General features: G+C 40.1%; 7 non-coding genes across 7 annotated transcripts; all 7 read right to left on the minus strand.

The window, feature by feature from the left end:
- Positions 1-1,891: 1,891 nt before the first annotated feature.
- trnay-gua (transfer RNA tyrosine (anticodon GUA)) lies at positions 1,892-1,977 on the minus strand. Its single transcript is given in 2 exon segments — positions 1,892-1,927; positions 1,941-1,977. It is a non-coding gene; the product is annotated as a tRNA-Tyr (tRNA).
- A 474-nt stretch (positions 1,978-2,451) lies between these two features.
- Positions 2,452-2,544, minus strand: trnay-gua (transfer RNA tyrosine (anticodon GUA)). Its single transcript has 2 exons — positions 2,508-2,544; positions 2,452-2,487 (listed from the first exon to the last, which is right to left on the minus strand). It is a non-coding gene; the product is annotated as a tRNA-Tyr (tRNA).
- Positions 2,545-2,759: 215 nt separating this feature from the next.
- trnay-gua (transfer RNA tyrosine (anticodon GUA)) lies at positions 2,760-2,852 on the minus strand. Its single transcript has 2 exons — positions 2,816-2,852; positions 2,760-2,795 (listed from the first exon to the last, which is right to left on the minus strand). It is a non-coding gene; the product is annotated as a tRNA-Tyr (tRNA).
- Positions 2,853-3,229: 377 nt separating this feature from the next.
- On the minus strand, positions 3,230-3,322 carry trnay-gua (transfer RNA tyrosine (anticodon GUA)). The gene is made up of 2 exons: positions 3,286-3,322; positions 3,230-3,265 (listed from the first exon to the last, which is right to left on the minus strand). It is a non-coding gene; the product is annotated as a tRNA-Tyr (tRNA).
- A 1,317-nt stretch (positions 3,323-4,639) lies between these two features.
- Positions 4,640-4,732, minus strand: trnay-gua (transfer RNA tyrosine (anticodon GUA)). The gene is made up of 2 exons: positions 4,696-4,732; positions 4,640-4,675 (listed from the first exon to the last, which is right to left on the minus strand). It is a non-coding gene; the product is annotated as a tRNA-Tyr (tRNA).
- A 441-nt stretch (positions 4,733-5,173) lies between these two features.
- trnay-gua (transfer RNA tyrosine (anticodon GUA)) lies at positions 5,174-5,266 on the minus strand. Its single transcript has 2 exons — positions 5,230-5,266; positions 5,174-5,209 (listed from the first exon to the last, which is right to left on the minus strand). It is a non-coding gene; the product is annotated as a tRNA-Tyr (tRNA).
- A 215-nt stretch (positions 5,267-5,481) lies between these two features.
- On the minus strand, positions 5,482-5,574 carry trnay-gua (transfer RNA tyrosine (anticodon GUA)). The gene is made up of 2 exons: positions 5,538-5,574; positions 5,482-5,517 (listed from the first exon to the last, which is right to left on the minus strand). It is a non-coding gene; the product is annotated as a tRNA-Tyr (tRNA).
- Between the last annotated feature and the right edge of the window lie 6,948 nt (positions 5,575-12,522).

A 12,522-nucleotide genomic window follows, 5' to 3' on the forward strand; every position in this document is an offset into this window, starting at 1 on the left:
CCGTCATTAGCATTCCACCACACCAGACTACCAGGGATGTGAGTGAGGAGCAGTCACAACGTCTCCATGTCTGACCCCCAAATTCACTGTTGGATTATAATAAGGCCATCAGTTTCTTTTTTTGACAGTTTAACTTTGGCCAGACTGGATTATTTACTTTTTAATACATTAGTTAGTTCTTCAGAGGTGTCCTGGTCATTAAGTGATCTAAGTTGCAAACAATGTAAACACAACTTTCTAGGTTCAAATCCAGAAAAGGTTTTTGTCTCACACCATCCTCCTCTCTCTGACAACATTTTTATCTCTTGAGGAAGTTAAAAAATGCAACAAATGCTCGCTGGGATGAGAGTTCTGTTCTGTTCTGATTGAGGTGGTCAGTGCAGCTGTGACAGAGACACATGCACTCAATTTGCTTTTTTACAAGCTTACATCCTATCAGGTTTGGGATATGTTTATTATGGATTGGGAAGTGGAAGTTTCCCTGCTTCACATAACGAGATTGAGCACAGTTCTGGTGATGAGAATACAATGTCAGCTCCCGCTGCTCAGACAGGCTTCCAGCACTGGCAATCCAAAAGGTTACAGCACAAACTCCCAACACAGACCCAGATATCATCCTTAAGACCGCCTCCTGCTGCTCGCCAACAGGTGCTCACTTTTAAATAACAATATGACAAAACATTCTCTGCCTTGTCAATCAGAATACATGCCAAATAAATACTTCTGTGCACAGTAATTCTGCATGCCAGGTCACTGTCAGGACAATTATTTCCTTGCTCAGTTTGTCAAGTATTTGAAGCCAAGTCCAGTCACACAATATTAATGTTAGCTCCATGCAAATCTTTCTACCTCAGCTCCTGTTTCCTGTTGTGGCATTTATCTGTCATCCATGATAATTTGTAGCTTGGTGCTTGGACCGTGTACTTGGACTCTTTTGCTGCATGGCCAGTGTATGATCTGGGGATTTAAGTTCTGTGTCACTCATTATTAAGTTGCTCTGGAAAAAGAGCATCAGTTTAATTCACATATAATGCAAAATGTAGGCATGACTACCTAGCTAGCTGTCTGCCCAGATGCTTTAGCCTGGAGCCATATTGACTCCTGCCTGACTAACGGTCAGCATGGCCGCAGGCACTATTCACGCCGGCTCATGCCTGAGCCTGCACAGAGACATCGGTCTACAAAGTCAGCCTCACTTCTGATTGGATGAAACCAGGGCCAAAAACTCAGAGAAGGCCCCCTGGGACCCACAAGGCCATGCTGAGGTACCTCACTGGTGCTCTCACTAACCCTTTCTGTTGCTGTTTCTGAATACTGATTTCATATTGATTGATTCAGTTCCACAGCTGTGGCCCTGGATGACGGTGACAGTTTGGTTTTATTCTGTTATAAAACAATGTACATGATTCACAAAAATATACATTAAGTCACAGATTTGAGTTTTTCATATTCATTAATACTAAATGGAAAACAGGAAGAAACAGTAAAATGTAGCATATACAGTGTAAATGCATTGCAATTGCAACGCTAGGGATGGGAAGTTTGTGTAAGATGGCTGTTTGCCATGGAGTGCTACTCATTCAAGTTGGGTCAAACCAGTGATTTCAACACTACTATCCTACAGTCCTCTGCTTTATTCACTGGGCAAATGAAGGGGTGTCCACAAATGTTAACTGTCTTTTCAGGAAAACTACAAGAAAACATTGTAAATAATATCATATTTATATACCTGTTCACCTGTCTGACTCCTTGTTTGCAGTCATTAAGTATGACTGACTAAGCGATTCATTCATTCTTTCCTTCATTAATAGGCTGTTGATGATACTGAGAATTGAGAATATATATATTTTCAAATCATAATTTACCAGCCATTTTTTTCCCAAAAGCCTCCTCCTTCGAGCCGGAGTCGAACCAGCGACCTAAGGATGTCAGCAGCTCTCCTACAGTCCTCCGCTCTACCAACTGAGCTATCGAAGGGATGTACAACTGTATTATACTGTATACTGATGAACAAAATATATTACTGTAAAGACGACAATAACAGTAAATATCTTAACAGTGAAACTGAAAGTATAAATGGAGATCATTAAAAAAAAACTAAACTCTATTAAACTTCAGCTGGAAAAGTAAAATATACAGTCCACTGCTCTGAAATTCTCATTTACATGGTGAAGCCATATACCTGTAGGGTGGATGCAGTACAATGCAGTACATGTTGTGCTGTTATTCTGCTTCACCATTCTGTATAAAGGATATGAACACATCCACCTTCTGAGTCAGCAGCAGGGGTAGTCACAGAGCCAAATCACTGGCATGGTGGGACAGACCCTGATGATTTAGTGACTTTGTGGGCACTATGAAAATGCTCTGTAAGGTGGATGAAGGAGAAGTTCATTTGTTTTATTTGTTGGACACGTATTTGCTGTAACAGCTACACTTATAAAAACCTCTTCCTTCGAGCCGGAGTTGAACCAGCGACCTAAGGATGTCAGCACTGTCCTGCTCTCCTACAGTCCTCCGCTCTACCAACTGAGCTATCGAAGGGATGTGTTTGTGTCTCTCACTGTATACTGCTGAACAAAATATATTACAGAAAAAAAAAACGTATAAATACAACACTGCCAATGAAACATTTACAGGCTCAGTAAATTTACCAGCAGTTTACTGCTCTGAAATTCTTTCTTCATATTTGATCAAATACACTATGAAACCACATATCTATGACAAACTATGTAACAGCTACATCTACAAAAACCTCCTCCTTCGAGCCGGAGTTGAACCAGCGACCTAAGGATGTCAGCACTGTCCTGCTCTCCTACAGTCCTCCGCTCTACCAACTGAGCTATCGAAGGGATGAGCATTTGCACCATGTACTGCTGAACAAAGAACATTACTGTTGAAGACGGTTGTAAAAATAAATATCATTTCACAGTAAGATTGGAAGACTAAGCTTCATTGAAAAAACTGAGAAAAACATGAACTTAAGTAAAATGTACATACAGTGCTGCCAGTAAAACATTTATAGCTGCAGTTTACATTTAGCATATTTTCCAAATACAGCCTGTATGTATGGGCTCCAGGTTTTGCTGTGGACAGTATGCTTTTACCTATTTACTGTATACGGACTTCACTGACATTATGGAAATTCTCTGAAAGATGTACAATGCATAGACTTGTCTTACTTCATAGACATATATTCTCTGTAACAGCCACACTTATAAAAGTCTCCTCCTTCGAGCCGGAGTTGAACCAGCGACCTAAGGATGTCAGCACTGTCCTGCTCTCCTACAGTCCTCCGCTCTACCAACTGAGCTATCGAAGGGATGTGTGCATGTTTGTTATTACATACTGCTGAACACTGCATGTTATTGTTAAAGATGACAGTAGATACATAACAGTAAAACTGGAAGAGTAAATGTCATTCTATATGCTATGCTGCCAATAAACATTTATAGTTGCAGTTTACTGCTCTGAAATTCTCCTTGCATATTTGGTCAATTACATGGTGAAACCATACATCTGTGATGAACTCATATTAGGCAATATCATTGACCTGCAGAAGTATTGGTTAGGCTAGGTTTCAGTCATGGAAATTATTCACATGCCTGATAAATAACTCTATGGAAATACTCTGTCAGCTGGATGCAAACCCAAGTACGTCCGTTTGTCACGGTGACAGATGCAGCCACAAAAGTCTTCTTTTTCAAGTGGGAATCAAACCAGTGACCTAAGGATGTCAGTAACATTCTGTTCTTCTACAGTGTTCCACTCTACCAACTGCAGTATTGAGGAGATTTGGTAAAATGCTTTACTGTGTGCGTCCAAGTCAATAATTACCCACTGCTGAGAGAAAGTGCGTCTGTGTTAAGTTAGGCAGATGTTATGGTGCTCTTTCAGCCCTGGGACAATTTCACTGTGCAGTTCTCTGTCAGCTACACCTACAATAGACACTTATTTCACATGAGGGCTGTGTGATAAAACAGTAGCAATAATTGAAATGAAATATTTTTCCTGAATAAAAATAAACAAATGGTTGATAAATGTTCAGTATAACTGGCCATTTCACCCAGCCCTATTTTATACCCTGTACTGCTCATCAAAAACACAGTATCATTAAAGAGGACAGTAATACAATAAATTTTATTCAAGTTTAGTCAATGGAAATAGTAAAAGCATCTGCATGTTTTATTTGCTGGACACATGTCTTTCGTAGGAGCTTCATCTACAAAAAAAAATCTTATTGTTTAAGTTGACAATGTCAGTAAACTCATACAACAAAACTCTATAAAACTCTAGCTGAGAAAAGCTTAAGTATACATACAACGCAGTTTACTGCTCTGAAGTTCTTTATGCATATTTGATCAAATACACGATGAAACCATATATCTATGATAATGTCATATATATCAGTGTATAGTATACAGTGCTGCCAGTACAACAGTTTACGTTTTGCATATTTTCCAAATACAGCCTGTATGTATGGGCTCCAGGTTTTGCTGTGGACAGTATGCTTTTACCTATTTACTGTATACGGACTTCACTGACATTATGGAAATTCTCTAAAAGATGTACAATGCATAGACTTGTCTTACTTCATAGACATATATTCTCTGTAACAGCCACACTTATAAAAACCTCCTCCTTCGAGCCGGAGTTGAACCAGCGACCTAAGGATGTCAGCACTGTCCTGCTCTCCTACAGTCCTCCGCTCTACCAACTGAGCTATCGAAGGGATGTGTGTGGGTTTATCACTGTAGACCGCTGAACAATGCACATTGTTGTTAAAGATGACAGTAGCAGTAAAATTAGAAGAGTAAATATCATTGTACAATGCTGCCAATAAAACATGTAATGTAACATGTATGTTACTGTATATACAGTACGTTGGTGATTTAGTGACTGCATTAGCCTCTTTTACACAGCTCATGGTGGGAATGTTGTGCTGTTATTCTGCTTCACCATTCTGTATAAAGGATATGAACACATCCACCTTCTGAGTCAGCAGCAGGGGTAGTCACAGAGCCAAATCACTGGCATGGTGGGACAGACCCTGAAGATTTAGTGACTTTGTGGGCACTATGAAAATGCTCTGTAAGGTGGATGAAGGAGAAGTTCATTTGTTTTATTTGTTGGACACATATTTGCTGTAACAGCTACACTTATAAAAACCTCTTCCTTCGAGCCGGAGTTGAACCAGCGACCTAAGGATGTCAGCACTGTCCTGCTCTCCTACAGTCCTCCGCTCTACCAACTGAGCTATCGAAGGGATGTGTTTGTGTCTCTCACTGTATACTGCTGAACAAAATATATTACAGAAAAAAAAAACGTATACATACAACACTGCCAATGAAACATTTACAGGCTCAGTAAATTTACCAGCAGTTTACTGCTCTGAAATTCTTTCTTCATATTTGATCAAATACACTATGAAACCACATATCTATGACAAACTATGTAACAGCTACATCTACAAAAACCTCTTCCTTCGAGCCGGAGTTGAACCAGCGACCTAAGGATGTCAGCACTGTCCTGCTCTCCTACAGTCCTCCGCTCTACCAACTGAGCTATCGAAGGGATGTACATAGGTTTTTTCACTGTAAACTCATACAACAAAACTCTATAAAACTCTAGCTGAGAAAAGCTAGAGTATACATACAAGTATACATACAACGCAGTTTACTGCTCTGAAGTTCTTTATGCATATTTGATCAAATACACGATGAAACCATATATCTATGATAATGTCATATATATCAGATGAGTTTTGGCCCCTTGTATCTTGTGTAAAACACAACAAAAATGTCATATGTTGAGGATATTTAAGTGTGGAATGGTTATCTCGTGCTTGTTTTGTGTCATTGTAATCTTTTGTTAAAACTGAAAAATGCAGGCTTGCCCTGTTGTTCTATATTCATGTCCTTTGCCCTCTGTTGCAACATGCTTATGCAAAGCCACCATGTCTCGACTTGACTTGACTTACCCTCTGAATGAATCGTGGCCCAGCTGTTGACTAATAGTCCACATTCACTACTAAAAACATACCATGTCACCACTCCTTGTGTCCAGAGTGTGGGTGGTGGGAGCAGGGAGGGGCTGGCCTAGTAAATAGGTTGGGGGTTGGGGCCAAAGTAGGAGTTGCAGCGTTGTATTGTTTGACTGACAGTGGGACAGCGAGGGGGAACGGGTGGTCCAGGACCAGAGACAATGACTGAGAACACGCTGCCTCTCTGCTAAGCCCTCTTTTTGTGGCAGGGTGGGAAACCCCTCACAGATAGCCATCACAAGCATGATTCATGACTTTATTGTGACTTGGGAAACTGCTTGGTGGAAATGTGGCAGTCTCACAGTATTTTATGTGATTAGCTCAGGAGAATGTTGCCCTGTCTGGCTGCCTGTACTGTAGATGTAAAGTAATGCACTCCAAAAATTCCCTTTTTAAAAAACGAGCTAAACATTCTGTAATCTACAGACATTTGCTCGTGTCAAACAAGATTCTGCCTGTAAGGTTAGCAGAATGTAAGTTCTCTGTTAAATGATAATTATTCTGTTGCTACAAAACAAATTTTCAGACATTAGTGAGAAATACTTGATGTAAGTAATGAACTTTCAGAAATTCGAGATGCTAGACATTATTATTGTATTATATTATTATCCTTTAACTGTAGTGGTATGTTTGTTTTTAATTTTAAAGTAATCATCTTAAACCAAGATATTGTGAGCTTTGAACTGAACTGAAAAGTTTAAACTAGGGGAAATAGGTTGAGTAGGATGCAGAATGAAGAGTACTAAAATAAGAAAAATAAGAACAAGATAATTAGCTTTATGTAGTAGGTTGCAAGTAGAATGCAGAATAAAGTGTATTCTGAAAAATATGGAAAATAATAGACATTAAAGATCAGAATTATTAGCATCACACAAGTTTAAAGTGTTTGTGCAGTATCCTCAATATATACTGTAATTTACTTAACGTCCTTTAACTTTTAAACTGTGTGTGTTTCTGTTCAGATGGTCATTATAGCACTGTTAGCTTTGTCGTAAATGCTCCAATAAACAAACTTTTCATCGCCTTTTTTAAACTTCACTTAACCGGGCAAACAATGTAAAATTCAATCTGGGCTTTAGGAGGAACACACCTCCTTAAGTTGAAGTTGTTTATTCAGAGGCTTAGGACTGTATTCAGTGAGGAGCTGCGAGGAAGGAGGGGGGGGACGCATCAGAGTATCTGCTTACATTCAGCCCAATTAACAATACAATGGTGCAGGGATTTGCAAAGAATCAAGTAGGCCAGCATACATCTGTTAATTATTTGTGTAAATTAGGTCCCAAACAATAATTATCACCTACAATTAGTTAAGGGAAAGAAGAGAAGGAACTGTCATTAATTGTGTTTAAAATGCTGACAACACCAATTAGCCATTAGATTCGTCCCTGCCACTGCCACCCAGACTGCTCTCCATGTTGTGGAGATGAAACTCATTACGCTCCCTCCAATGCATAGAGTTCCCAGTCATACTGGTTGAGCTGGTCAGCCATTCAGCTCCAGCACACAGAAATACACAGGGCTGTAATGTAATCTGGCATGAGATCATGAAATTTGTAGGCAAATCATTCTCAGCGTGGAAAATGATACAGTGGGACTGGCGCTGATAGTGACCCTGTGAGAAAACAGAATACACAGATGGCTACTGAGAGTGCAAATGAAGTAACATTTGGAAGGTCTGTGTGTGCTCTTAAGTAGCCAAAAAATCTGCTGAAGCGTCCTTGACAGCAAACTTTTAGCCATTTAGTCAGTGAATGTTGCTCAGATAAGGCAGTGGAAAAGAACAAAAAAAGACACACACACATACATGGATCTCAACAACGACAGGTGCAGATTAAAATACAGACTTTAAGACTGAGGAGCAGCTCACTCAAAGCATCACCTGTGATTAGATACAAATAAACTTGCACACCTTGGCAGCAGATAAGAGTGTGCAGACTCTCCCTCATTCATCATGCTCTGAATGGGAGTGCCAGTAAAGTGCCTGAAGTGTAACAGAATGTAAAGACGGCTGATTTTACGAGGTTACAGCTCCAGTTTGCTTTTAAGTTAGACCATATAACTTTTGAAAGAGTAAATAACACACTCATCCTTTCTGCAAATAAAAAATTTAATCCATGAGCAATAAAACACGCCTTTGCTCAATCAGTACACTCAGTTTGAGTTTTACTACACTCTTACTTACTGGTCTGGTATGACCAATTGTTTATAGTGGCTAATGCTAGCCAGTGTTAGAAAATCCTGATATACAGTATATAGATAGATATGCAGCTTTAAAGCTTTTTTCAGTTTTGCTTGGCTGACATTGGAATGCCTTGCTGAAGGACAGTCCACAGTGTTTCCTGTTGACTTTCCACACCCTGCTTCCCAGCCAATCTGCAGGTTTGAACTTGTGACTTTAACCTGTAACCTTTATCTTCAAGGATGTCGGGGTTGTTATTAACTGCTCAACTTCACAAGTACAGATGACCTGATATTAGTGATGTCAGTATTCAGTGGCCTATACAGTACATTATCTGAGCATACTGTATCTCATGTCTCTGCCTATTTTATCTCATGCTGCTCCTTACTTCTGGAAATTCATTGCTGGTTTCTTTAAACACACTGATGAGTTGAAGCAAAGGACCTCAGATGAATCACAACTTGCATAACTGCCTGTAATTTTCTTAATTGCATTATAACATCTTTTCTTGTCTTTGAATGAAGCAACTCCATGATGAAATTGTGGCCACTTGTTTCATTCATCACTATCCAGCAGCATTTATGCTTTTGTATCAACAAAACTCAAAGGTTCCAAAACCTGGCTCCAAGTGGATACTGATTTTGTAATTTTCACGTCATTAGACCAGATACTACATATTACAGTTGCATGTCATTTGTGTTTATCTCCATGTGTAAAATGTTATGTTTTAACCTAAACATGTAACCAACATTCACAAACATACAGTATTAGGCCAGTTTTAACTTAGACATTATAACATCTGTTGACCTGCATATCACTAAATAAAGTCCTCCTGGAGCTGTTAATATTTCCAGATCCAGACCATCTAGAAGATGAGCTGCAAATTTTGTTTGCATATGCTGAATGTAAAATAGATTAGCTGTTGTATGACCTTCATTTTTCACTGCAGGTAAAAAGCCACCCAGTGCAGGTCAGCACTGAGTGGATTCAGAGCAGATCCTAGCCAAATGATGAAGGGTTGTTCAGCTCGACAAGATTTTCCAAAAAACTCCAAATGAAGAGAAAAACATATATTACTTTGATCCGAGCAGTTGATTGGTTGAATGTTAAAAACAATGAACTGGAGAGGATTCCACATTTGGATCAATATCAACAACCTCCAACAATGTGACAGAGAATTAATTCTTCCATGACACAATGGAGTAAAAGGTAAGGAAAAAAATCCATGCAATTATACACGTATAATACCTACAGGCATATCAGTTATTGAGCTACACTAAAACACCCTAAAAATAATTGAAACAATGGGCTAAATTGGATATCACTCCATTTTACAGAGGCAGCTAATTCAACAAATTAACAAATGAGCCAAAACACCATACAATACTGTGAACCAAGTTAATTTTCATTAAATGATAACACATTCCAGCCAATTCAGGTTTTTTTTTTTTTTTTTTTTTGTGTATTCATAAATTCCGGGCACGGGCGCATGAACCTCAACCTTTGTTAATATGAATATATTGTGAGGCATTTGCATAATCCACTTCATAATCCACTGCAGCACTCGGCGGTAACAAAGATAAGGAGGGGTAGCCACTGTTTCTCCTGGGAACGCTACACAGATAAACGGAGGAAAAGAGACCCACTTTCTGCTCCTATTATGAGATAAAAAAAAAGGAAGGCTTTGCAAAGTTTTTACTTTCCATTGCATTTCCCTTTTAGAGACAGATGGTGGTGGAATATCATTATTTGTATGTGTTTTTTTTATTTCACAGACACTGAAATTTACTGAATTTCCACAGAGACGATGTGCATGGGTTATTTATGTATCCGCCACAACACAACATGCTGATTTTATTACCCCGCTGCTGCTTCGCTAAGACACTGAAATATGCATCTTGCAGAAAATGTTTTTCACACAAAAATTGAAAAACTCCGGTGTGCAGTGGGAGGAATCACAGGGCGACAAATGAGCAAACAGAAAGCAAACTCCCAGCTCGTCCTGAACATCACTAATGAGACCCCTTTTAGCTTCAGTATGGGTGGAAAAGTGTGTGTGTGTGTGTGTGCCTGCACCTGTGTGTGTGTGTGTGTGTGTGTGCACAATGTTCTGAGCCCATGAATGTGTGTGTTGTGACTGAGGCAGTGAAAAGCTCTCTTACGTCCCCCCGTCTCTCCAAATTGGCCTCCGGGATGACGCCACCACACAAGTACATCCATCCCCACTGTGCTGCATGCATTCCTGGTGTGTGTGTGTCTCTCTGCATGTGTGTGTGTGTGTGTGTTTGGACAATGGCAACACTTCCTTTTTGGCCTAAATGGCAGGGAGCCCCAGCCATTGTGGCCTGATTAGGGCTCCCATTCAAGCTCTCTGGGATTTCTAATTGCAGGGCCTTGTGCGGCAAACTCCCCCTCACTTCCCACCCCGCTACACTCCCCTCACGACTACTGTAAGACTTAATGAGACACAATTACTGCCCCCTAGGAGTCCTAGAGCGAGCCAATCACAAAGGGAGACAGAGACCCCCAGTGAATGGCCACTCAGAGGAGAAAGAGACAGAAAGAGGGTGCAGGAGGGAGGGGAGAATCACAAGCCCTCATTGTCCACAGAAAGCACAGAGAGAAGCCTTTTTTTGGAGAAATATAAATGTTTTTATTTAATGCCGGCTCATAATTAGGCCCCTGAGAGGGAAAGGGAGAGCCAAAGGAGTGGAGAGGGTGGGGAGTTCAATAGGGAAAAAGGCCTGTAGGTACAAAAGACGAAGAATGACATGTTAGACGTACTCAGGAGGAGGAGGGGGAGGAGGTGGAGGAGGGAGGGAAAAGGAGAAAAGAAAAGGGGACAAATACATACCGAGGTGAAAAAACACAGAGGCAGAAAAAGAGAACAAAACCAAGTGGAAAAACTTGACAGGACTTTTTTCTTTTCTTCTCTTTTTATAGCTTTCTAAGCCTATTTGGCGTGGGAAATGGCCTGACATTGAATGATGTGTGCCAGAGGGAGTGAAAAGCCGAGGCAGCCGCTGTGTTTCGCAGGTTTGGCACTTCACATTTGGTTCAAGAGGTGAAATATTCCTCGATTTGAGTAGCCTTTCTGCCAAAACAGTGTGGGAAGTAATATAACAGAGACTACAAGAGTTTGGGTTTAGACAGAACCTCAATAAAGGCGAGCAAGGCACAGTTTGCAGCTCTCGACTGTATGGGAACATTTACTGTATTATTCCTCAAGAATAGTACAGATATTGTTTCAGTCATGTCTGGGGATTTTGAGTGTTCTCATGGAAAGGGGAGTTTATTGCGAAAGCTGAGCCTCTGTATGATCTACTCAGACAAGGAATATCCAAGACAACAGATATCACTGACCGAATGAAAGACTTCATGTCAATCCGTCCTCTTGAGAAATGCAGCATTCTTGGATGAATTCAGTGTACAGCACAATACTCACTCAACAGGAGAGATGGCAGGTGTGACCTGACACACAAAAGGAATAAATAATTCAAAAATAAAAGGCTTTTTAAGGTGTCTGAATTGATTTTCTCAAGATGCACTTCTGGACAAAAAGCACTGCATAACATTTTCAAACACTTTGGAAAAACTCTAACTGGACAATGTTTGTCTTTTGGCAAGAATTTAACCTGTGAAAATTTCAGCCACACTTCGATGGTGGTAGTAAATGTTTGGCTTCCACAAGCACACACACACGCCCTTGTGCACCTATCATTGTGGGGACCCATCACTGACTTAATTCCCTAGCCGCATACCCAAACATTAACCATCACAACTGATTCCCTAACCCTAACCCTAACCTAAACCTCATTCTTTCCCAACCTTAAAATCAAGTCTTAACCCTCAGACAGCCATTTAAATTTGGAGGGTCCAACATTATGGTCCCCACAAAGCTGACCCAACAAGTATAGTGGGCTCCCAGTTTTTGGATTCCATGAATATAGCAGAACAAGGTCACACATATATAACATATATAATAAATCATTTCATTAGTTTAACCAAAAAACTGTGAATTTCATACACATAAACACAACAACACACAATCTTACTAGGTCTTTCAACATGGCACAAGTCTGAATTGAATGCCATCAGACCAGTGTAAAGACTGCAACAGCACAAGGTTAAACATGCAGAGAGAGAGAGAGGGAGGGAGAGAGAGGGAGATTAAGTGCATGTTTTGTACTGTCTTCTCAGATGACAGTAATAAATTTATTATCCAAATCACCATCTATTATGAACGAAATTAGAGGCAGGTGCAAGTCTCCCTTAGGCTCCTGATGGTCCTTAAGTTTTC

The sequence above is a fragment of the Lates calcarifer genome, linkage group LG4 (assembly GCF_001640805.2).
Source record: "Lates calcarifer isolate ASB-BC8 linkage group LG4, TLL_Latcal_v3, whole genome shotgun sequence".
Classification (NCBI taxonomy): Eukaryota; Metazoa; Chordata; class Actinopteri; family Centropomidae; genus Lates; species Lates calcarifer.